The sequence below is a fragment of the Triticum dicoccoides genome, chromosome 7B (genome assembly GCF_002162155.2).
Source record: "Triticum dicoccoides isolate Atlit2015 ecotype Zavitan chromosome 7B, WEW_v2.0, whole genome shotgun sequence".
Classification (NCBI taxonomy): Eukaryota; Viridiplantae; Streptophyta; class Magnoliopsida; order Poales; family Poaceae; genus Triticum; species Triticum dicoccoides.
Genome location: NC_041393.1, coordinates 137,512,753 through 137,520,605, shown reverse-complemented (window position 1 = coordinate 137,520,605; position 7,853 = coordinate 137,512,753). Strand labels below are relative to the sequence as shown.

General features: G+C 41.1%; 1 pseudogene; it reads right to left on the bottom strand.

Moving 5' to 3' along the window:
• Positions 1 to 508: 508 nt before the first annotated feature.
• On the bottom strand, positions 509 to 3,967 carry LOC119338743 (annotated as a pseudogene).
• Positions 3,968 to 7,853: the final 3,886 nt, after the last annotated feature.

The window sequence follows — 7,853 nt, the reverse complement described above, 5'->3', positions numbered from 1 at the left end:
TTATAAAAAAGGTATGTTTGCTAGAGCCATATCTCCACTAACATACAACTCCATTCTCTTTCTTTAATTGATGTATTGGGAGCGCCCTAAGCACAGCCCAGCGTCTGTTAGGAGTGCACTGACAGTTGTCATTAGGCCAACATAGTGCCATCAAAAGTGGTATCATCATGGTTTACAAGAAACTTTGCATTTGCTAAAACCATCACTGCTAACATATACTATTACGCTCGCATTACATATGTGGTATTGCTATAAAATTGCAAGATATGACCGTCCAACAGGCTCTAGAAAGGCAGGGAAATATAATTTAAGAATAGAAAGGACAGTTATAAGTGCAGTTTCAAAGCTTTGATCATCTTTCACGGCAAGGAGATCTATCTAGGAACCCCAGACAATGATATAGTAATTGGCGTTATGTGTTAAATGATCACAGCATAAGAACATCCACTCAAATGATGTGACATCAGAGCATGATTTGCGATTCCGGGTCCTTTAGTGCACTATCAGGCTATTCCCACTCCACTGTCGCTGGTGGCTTTGATGTTATCTCCAGGCAAACACGGTTAACGCCTCGCACATTGTTGCAGATCCTACTCGACACATCGGCCAGGAACTTGCGTTCAAAATAATACCTGACAGAAATAAAAGAAAAGGTCAGTCAAAATATTCAAGATAGTATCAATAAACTCCAAAAAGAACTAGATTCTACCACATAATAGAGACATCCTTAATTACCAACACTTGTTAACAAAATGAGAGAGTTACCAAATAACAGAAACATCGGTAATCAATGCTTGTTAACAAAATGAGAGGAAGGGAGAGAACATATTTCTGTACACAACAGTGCATAAGGCGCTAAAAACAATCCTATACCAAGACCACATGGACAAAGGGCATCAGAACGACAACTAATACATAAATAAATACACAGCATCGAACAATTAACAAACTGTCCACGAACTTAGGGATACCAGTTGAGACTTGATTAGATAGCTTAGAATAACATAGCTTGGCAGACTGTAACTGTACATTACAACTGAGGAAAATTATGGATTTTGGGCTGCCTAAAAAGGGAAGGCCAACAGGCAATGTAACATAGGTGAATGCTGAATTGTCTAAGTCAAACTAATAGTATTCACAAACTACTCTAGCAGGAACCGAGCAACCAAAGGGGAAGCAGGAAGCCCAAGTATTGTTCTAGAACACTGAGCTAAAAAGCAAACAGAACAGTATTTGCTGCAACTTATTATCTCACAATTGCAACAAAATATCGCCATCTAGTGCACCATTAGAGTACGATTGCATCATAAAGTTGCAAAGGGGATATGATAGAGCGATAGGTTCAATGCAGCATACCAATCTGCAGTCATGCCATCCTCACTGGTAATTGCCTTTAAAATAACCGGATAGCCGTAAGTTCTCTGGTCACCCTGGACCCCAACTGTTTCGACAGGTAAAAGCACAGCAAAAGCTTGCCAAATTGTATCATAGAGTCCTGCATCTCTAATGGCTTGAACATATATCTCATCCGCCTAGAATACGTAAACAGAGCGGTCCAAAATTAACACCATATATCAAAGGTGATTTAGAAACCAATGGTTGAAAAAGATCAAACCTGACGAAGAACCTCCAAAGCATTGCCTTCTGTAACATCACCTGATGGGATACGTACAGCAAGACCAGGCTCGGGAAATGGATGTCGCTTTAAGAATGACTCTGGGATATTTAAGATACTGCCCAACTTCCGCACCTTTTGCAGGACATAAATTTGACAAACAATAAGTTATAGGAATATTTTCTTCGAAATCAAAACGGAAATAATTTCCGAGTATGAGCTATCTTTCAGTAGCATGTCAGATCATGCAAAGTGAAGTATCAATAAATATATGAAGTATCAGTATGAGGTATCTTTCAGTACATATATGTATAGATGCAGATCAATACCTCATCCTTAAATAGGAGCTTGAGTGGTTCAATGAGCTTCAATTTCATATCTTCAGGAAGACCACCTACATTGTGATGGCTTTTGATGGTGTGGGAATGTGTCATACCACTCCCGGGGGTGGGCATGATTCAATCACATCAGGGTACAATGTTCCTTGAACTAAATATTCAGGTATTTTTCCTATCTGCTGTTCTAACATGTGAGCAAATTCATCAAAGAAAGCTATGAATTCTTTGCCAACAATCTTTCTTTTCATCTCTGGGTCTTTGACTCCTTTTAACTTGCTAAGAAATTGCTCTGAGGCATCAATACATGTGACAGGAAGGTGCAAGTCACTATTAAAGGTTGACATTACTCGTTCCTTCTCCTTGTATCTGCAGATAAGATCACATGTTAGTTTAGCTGCATACTGATTCCGAAGCAGAACATGCTAAAAGAACGACTACCTCAATAGACCATTGTCAACAAAAACACAATCAAGCCTATCACCTATCGCGTTATGAACAAGCGTGGCTGCAACTGTCGAATCAACTCCTCCTGATAACGCGCAAATCACATGTTCATCAGTCCCAACCATACTTTTGATGGTCTTAATTTCCTCATCCAGCACATCCCGAATCTTCCAGTCAGCTGCCACAAACATCAAAAAGAAAGAGGCGCAGTGTTTCCTTTCGTTGGGTCGAATGTGTCACCTTGTATAATCAGATGATTGAAAAGTTTATGACAAACATGCTAAGGTATAAACAATTTTATGAAGAAGCATGTGTACTTAGATCAGTATGCACTACAAACCCAAACTAGTAAATACACAATCAGTAATATGCAAGCTGTGATCAGTGTGATCCATACAGATGACCATGACCTTATATCCTCATTTTTCTTACCACAAAAAAAGAAAACTCATGTAAAGACACAACCTGTTACCCCAAAGGCTTGTTCCATCCCAAGAAACCCAAGTATTAACTTAGAAAATAGCCCACTTATATTTCAATTATCACTTACGGAAAAAGGGCAGGTCGCCCTGCAGTTCAACCTCAAAATGTGGGTCTCACAATCTCGCAAAATAAGCCAATCAACAAACGCAACTGAACTTATTAGCATAATAATCTTAGTTTAAATCCATCTCCATCTGACAGAATAAAATAGCTACCTCCGGGTGGTACTGGAGTCTGTAAAATAGCTAGCCACCATTTCCTGCTCTTTTATTATTTTAGGTATCCACATCAGTTTTGAACTAAAGTGCCAGGCTCCAAGCTACTAAATCACAACATCATATACTGAAAGAAAGAAAAAAGAGCCTGGACACACCACATCATATGAACAAAATTCATCTAAAACTGAAATTACTTCCAGTCATCATATACCAACAGATCTGACGATAATGTTTTCTAAGCAAAGAACAACCACATACAGTGCATTAAATCACAGACGAAGAAACATAATGTTGAAGGACTTTTCAAAGAGAGTTGCCTCACCAGCCATTGCGCTGTTGCAGAAACAACACACATCTTTTGACATCCACACATAAGGAGGTCGTCGTGACTCGGGGCAGAGAAACTCACTAGATTGTAGTTGCACGTCAAATGGACATGGTCTCTTGAAGACAAACACTAGACGTCTGGCCTTCTGAAGAAGAACATGCTTCTGCTGATGTGTTCCGATCTGGGAGACCAGTTTGGTTGTCAGGTTCGAGAAAGGATGAGGGGGGAGAGGGGGGTGGGAGGCGGGAAGGGGGAGGGAGTTGCCTCACCGTGGGGAATCACCGGCTGCGGCAGCAGGGAGTGGGCGGCAACGGCGGGGAGCAGGGTGTAGTGCAAGCTGCGAGAATGCATGAACGGTGGCTCAGATCCCGCGCCAGCCCGACCAGCCCCTCGAGCGGAACGCATCAAGGGCCCCGCCTCTCGGTCCACAGCCCGCGCCGCCGCGGACATCCCGAGCCCCGTGGAGTGCGCCGCTGGCCGCAGGCGCCGCGACGGCGGTGGTCCCGCTCATGGAGTCGTCCATGGCCGCCGCCGCGTGCATCTCCTCGTTGACCCCGACTATCGACCACCGGAACACGAAGAGGAGGGAGGGGCTGGCCAGTGGAGGAGTAGCAGCAGGGCGGCGGCGGGGCTCCTAGGGCGCAGAAGGAGGAAGAGGAGGTGGGAGGAAGCGGCGACGGGTGAGGAAGGAAGGAGCGAGGGGCGTACGTGGGGCTGTGGATTGGGGCTGTGGATGGGTGGGGAGAGAGGGAGGGGATAACCCCATAGTTTTTTTTACCTGGAAAAATTAACCCCATCTCTTTGCCATCTGCCAGCAGATGGCAAAGAATCTTTGCCATCTGCTGGCAGATGGCAAAGAGGTGGGGCTGGTACGTCGTTACACTCTTGAAGGCCACGGGATTTGCCAACCTCTTTGCCATCTGCTGGCAGATGGCAAAGATTATTTGCCATCCACTAGCAGATGGCAAAGAATTGGCTGATGGCAACCATGTTCTTTGCCGTCTGTCAGTTCTTTGCCATCTGTTTTTTATAAGCAGATGGCAAAGACGTTCTTTGCCATCAGCTGGCAGATGGTAAAGAGCTGGCTGATGGCAAATTCCCTGTTTCCAGTAGTGTAACATGTATAAGTCATGAAGAAAGCAGTAGCAACATACTAAACGATCAAGTGCTAAGGCTAACGGAATGGGTCAAGTCAATCACATCATTCTCCTAATGATGTGATCTCGTTAATCAAATGACAACTCTTTTGTTCATGGCTAGGAAACATAACCATCTTTGATAAACGAGCTAGTCAAGTAGAGGCATACTAGTGACAATATGTTTGTCTATGTATTCACACATGTATTATGTTTCCGGTTAATATAATTCTAGCGTGAATAATAAAAATTTATCATGATATAAGGAAATAAATAATAACTTTATTATTGCCTCTAGGGCATATTTCCTTCAGTCTCCCACTTGCACTAGAGTTAATAATCTAGTTCACATCATCATGTGATTCAACACCAATATTCACATCTGTATGTGATTAACACCCATAGTTCACATCGTCATGTGACCAACACCCAAAGGGTTTACTAGAGTCAATAATCTAGTTCACATCGCTATGTGATTAACACCCAAAGAGTACTAAGGTATGATCATGTTTTGCTCATGAGAGAAGTTTAGTCAACGGGTCTGTCACATTCAGAGCCGTATGTATTCTGCAAATATTCTATGTCTACAATGCTCTGCACGGAGCTACTCTAGCTTATTGCTTCCACTTTCAATATGTATCCAGATTGAGACTTAGAGTCATCTGGATTAGTGTAAAAGTTTGCACCGATGTAACTTTTATGACGAACTCTTTTATCACCTCCATAATCGAGAAACATCTCCTTAGTCCTCACTAAGGATATTCTTGACCGCTGTCCAGTGATCTACTATTAGATCAAAATTGTATTCCTTTGCCAAATTCAGAGCAAGGTATACAATAGGTCTGGTCCATAGCATGGCATACTTTTATATAACCTATGACTGATGCATAGGGAATGACTTTCATTCTCTTTCTATTTTCTGCCGTGGTCGGGATTTGAGTCTTACTCAATTTCATACCTTTGCAACACAGGCAAGAACTCTTTCTTTGACTGTTCCATTTTGAACTACTTCAAAATCTTGTCAAGGTATGTACTCGTTGAAAATCTTATCAAGCGTCTTGATCTATCTCTATAGATCTTGATGCTCAATGTGTAAGCAGCTTTACTGAGGTCTTTCTTTGAAAAACTCTTTTCAAACACTCCTTTATGCTTTGCAGAAAAATTCTACATCATTTCCGATGAACAATATGTTATTCACACATTCTTATCAGAGAGTTTGTAGTGCTCCCACTCACTTTCTTGTAAATACGGGTCTTTCCAAAAGTCTGTATAAAACCATATGCTTTGATCAACTCATCAAAGTGTATATTCCAACTCCGAGATGCTTGCACCAGTCCATTGATGGATCGCTGGAGCTTGCACATTTTGTTAGCACTTTTAGGATTGACAAAACCTTCTGGTTGTATCATATACAACACTTCTTTAAGAAATATCCATTTGCCAGATTTCATAAAATGTGGCAATTGCTAACATGATTCGGACAGACTTAAGCATCGTTACAAGTGAGAAAATCTCATCATATTCAACACCTTGAACTTGTCGAAAACCTTTCGCAACAAGTCGAGCTTAGTAGATAGTAACACTACTATCAGTGTCCGTCTTCCTCTTGAAGATCCATTTATTTAACATGGCTTGCTGATCATCGAGCAAGTCAATCAAAGTCCATACTTTGTTCTCATACATGGATCATATCTCAGATTTTATGGCCTCAAGCCATTTCACGGAATCTGGGCTCATCATCGCTTCCTCATAGTTCGTAGGTTTATCATGGTCTAGTAACATGACTTCCAGAATAGGATTGTCGTCCCACTCTGGTGCCGATCTTACTCTGGTAGACCTACGAGGTTCAGTAGTAACTTGATCTGAAGTTTCATGATCAATATCATTAGCTTCCTCACTGATTGGTGTAGTTGTCACAGGAACCGGTTCTTGTGAAGAACTACTTTCCAATAAGGGAGCAGGTACAGTTACCTCATCAAGTTCTACTTTCCTCCCACTCACTTCTTTCAAGAGAAACTCCTTCTCTAGAAAGGATCCATCTTAGCAACGAATAACTTGCCTTCGTATCTGTGATAGAAGGTGTACCCAATAGTTTCCTTTGGGTATTCTATGAAGACTCACTTCTCTGATTTGGGTTCGAGCTTATTAGGTTGAAACTTTTTCACATAAGCATCGCAGTCCCAAACTTTAAGAAACGACAACTTTGGTTTCTCGCCAAACCACAGTTCATAAGGCGTCGTCTCAAACGGATTTTGATGGTGCCCTATTTAAAGTGAATGCAACTGTCTCTAATGCATAACACCAAAACGATAGTGGTAAATCGGTAAGATACATCATAGATCGCACCATATTCAATAAAGTGCGGTTATGACGTTCGGACACACCATTACGCTGTGGTGTTCCATGTGGCGTGAGCTTTGAAACTATTCCACATTGTTTTATATGAAGGCCAAACTCATAACTCAAATATTCTTCTTCATGATCAGATCGTAGAAACTTTATTTTCTTGTTACGATGGTTCTCCACTTCACTCTGAAATTCTTTGAACTTTTCAAATGTTTCAGACTTGTGTTTCATTAAGTAGATATACCCATATCTGCTCAAATCATCTGTGAAGGTCAGAAAATAACAATACTCGCCACGAGCATCAACACTCATTGGATCGCATACATCGGTATGTATTATTTCCAATAAATCAGTAGCTCGTTCCATTGTTCCGAAGAACGGAGTTTTAGTCATCTTGCCCAAAAGGCACGGTTCGCAAGCATCAAATGATTCATAATCAAGTGATTCCAAAAACCCATCAGCATGGAGTTTCTTCATGCATTTTACACCGATATGACCCAAAACGGCAGTGCCACAAATAAGTTGCACTATCATTATCAACTTTGCATCTTTTGGCATCAATATTATAAATATGTGTATCACTACGATCGAGATCCAACAAACTATTTTCATTGGGTGTATGACGATTGAAGGTTTTATTCATGTAAACAGAACAACAATTATTCTCTGACTTTAAATGAATTCATCGTATTGCAATAAACATGATCAAATCATATTCATGCTCAACGCAAACGCCAAATAACATTTATTTAGGTTTAACATTAATCCCGAAAGTATAGGGAGTGTGCGATGATGATCATATCAATCTTGGAACCACTTCCAACACACATCATCACTTCACCCTCAACTAGTCTCTATTTATTCTGTAACTCCTGTTTCGAGTTACTAATTTTTAGCAACCGAACAAGTATCAAATACTCAGGGGCTACTATAAACACTAGTAAG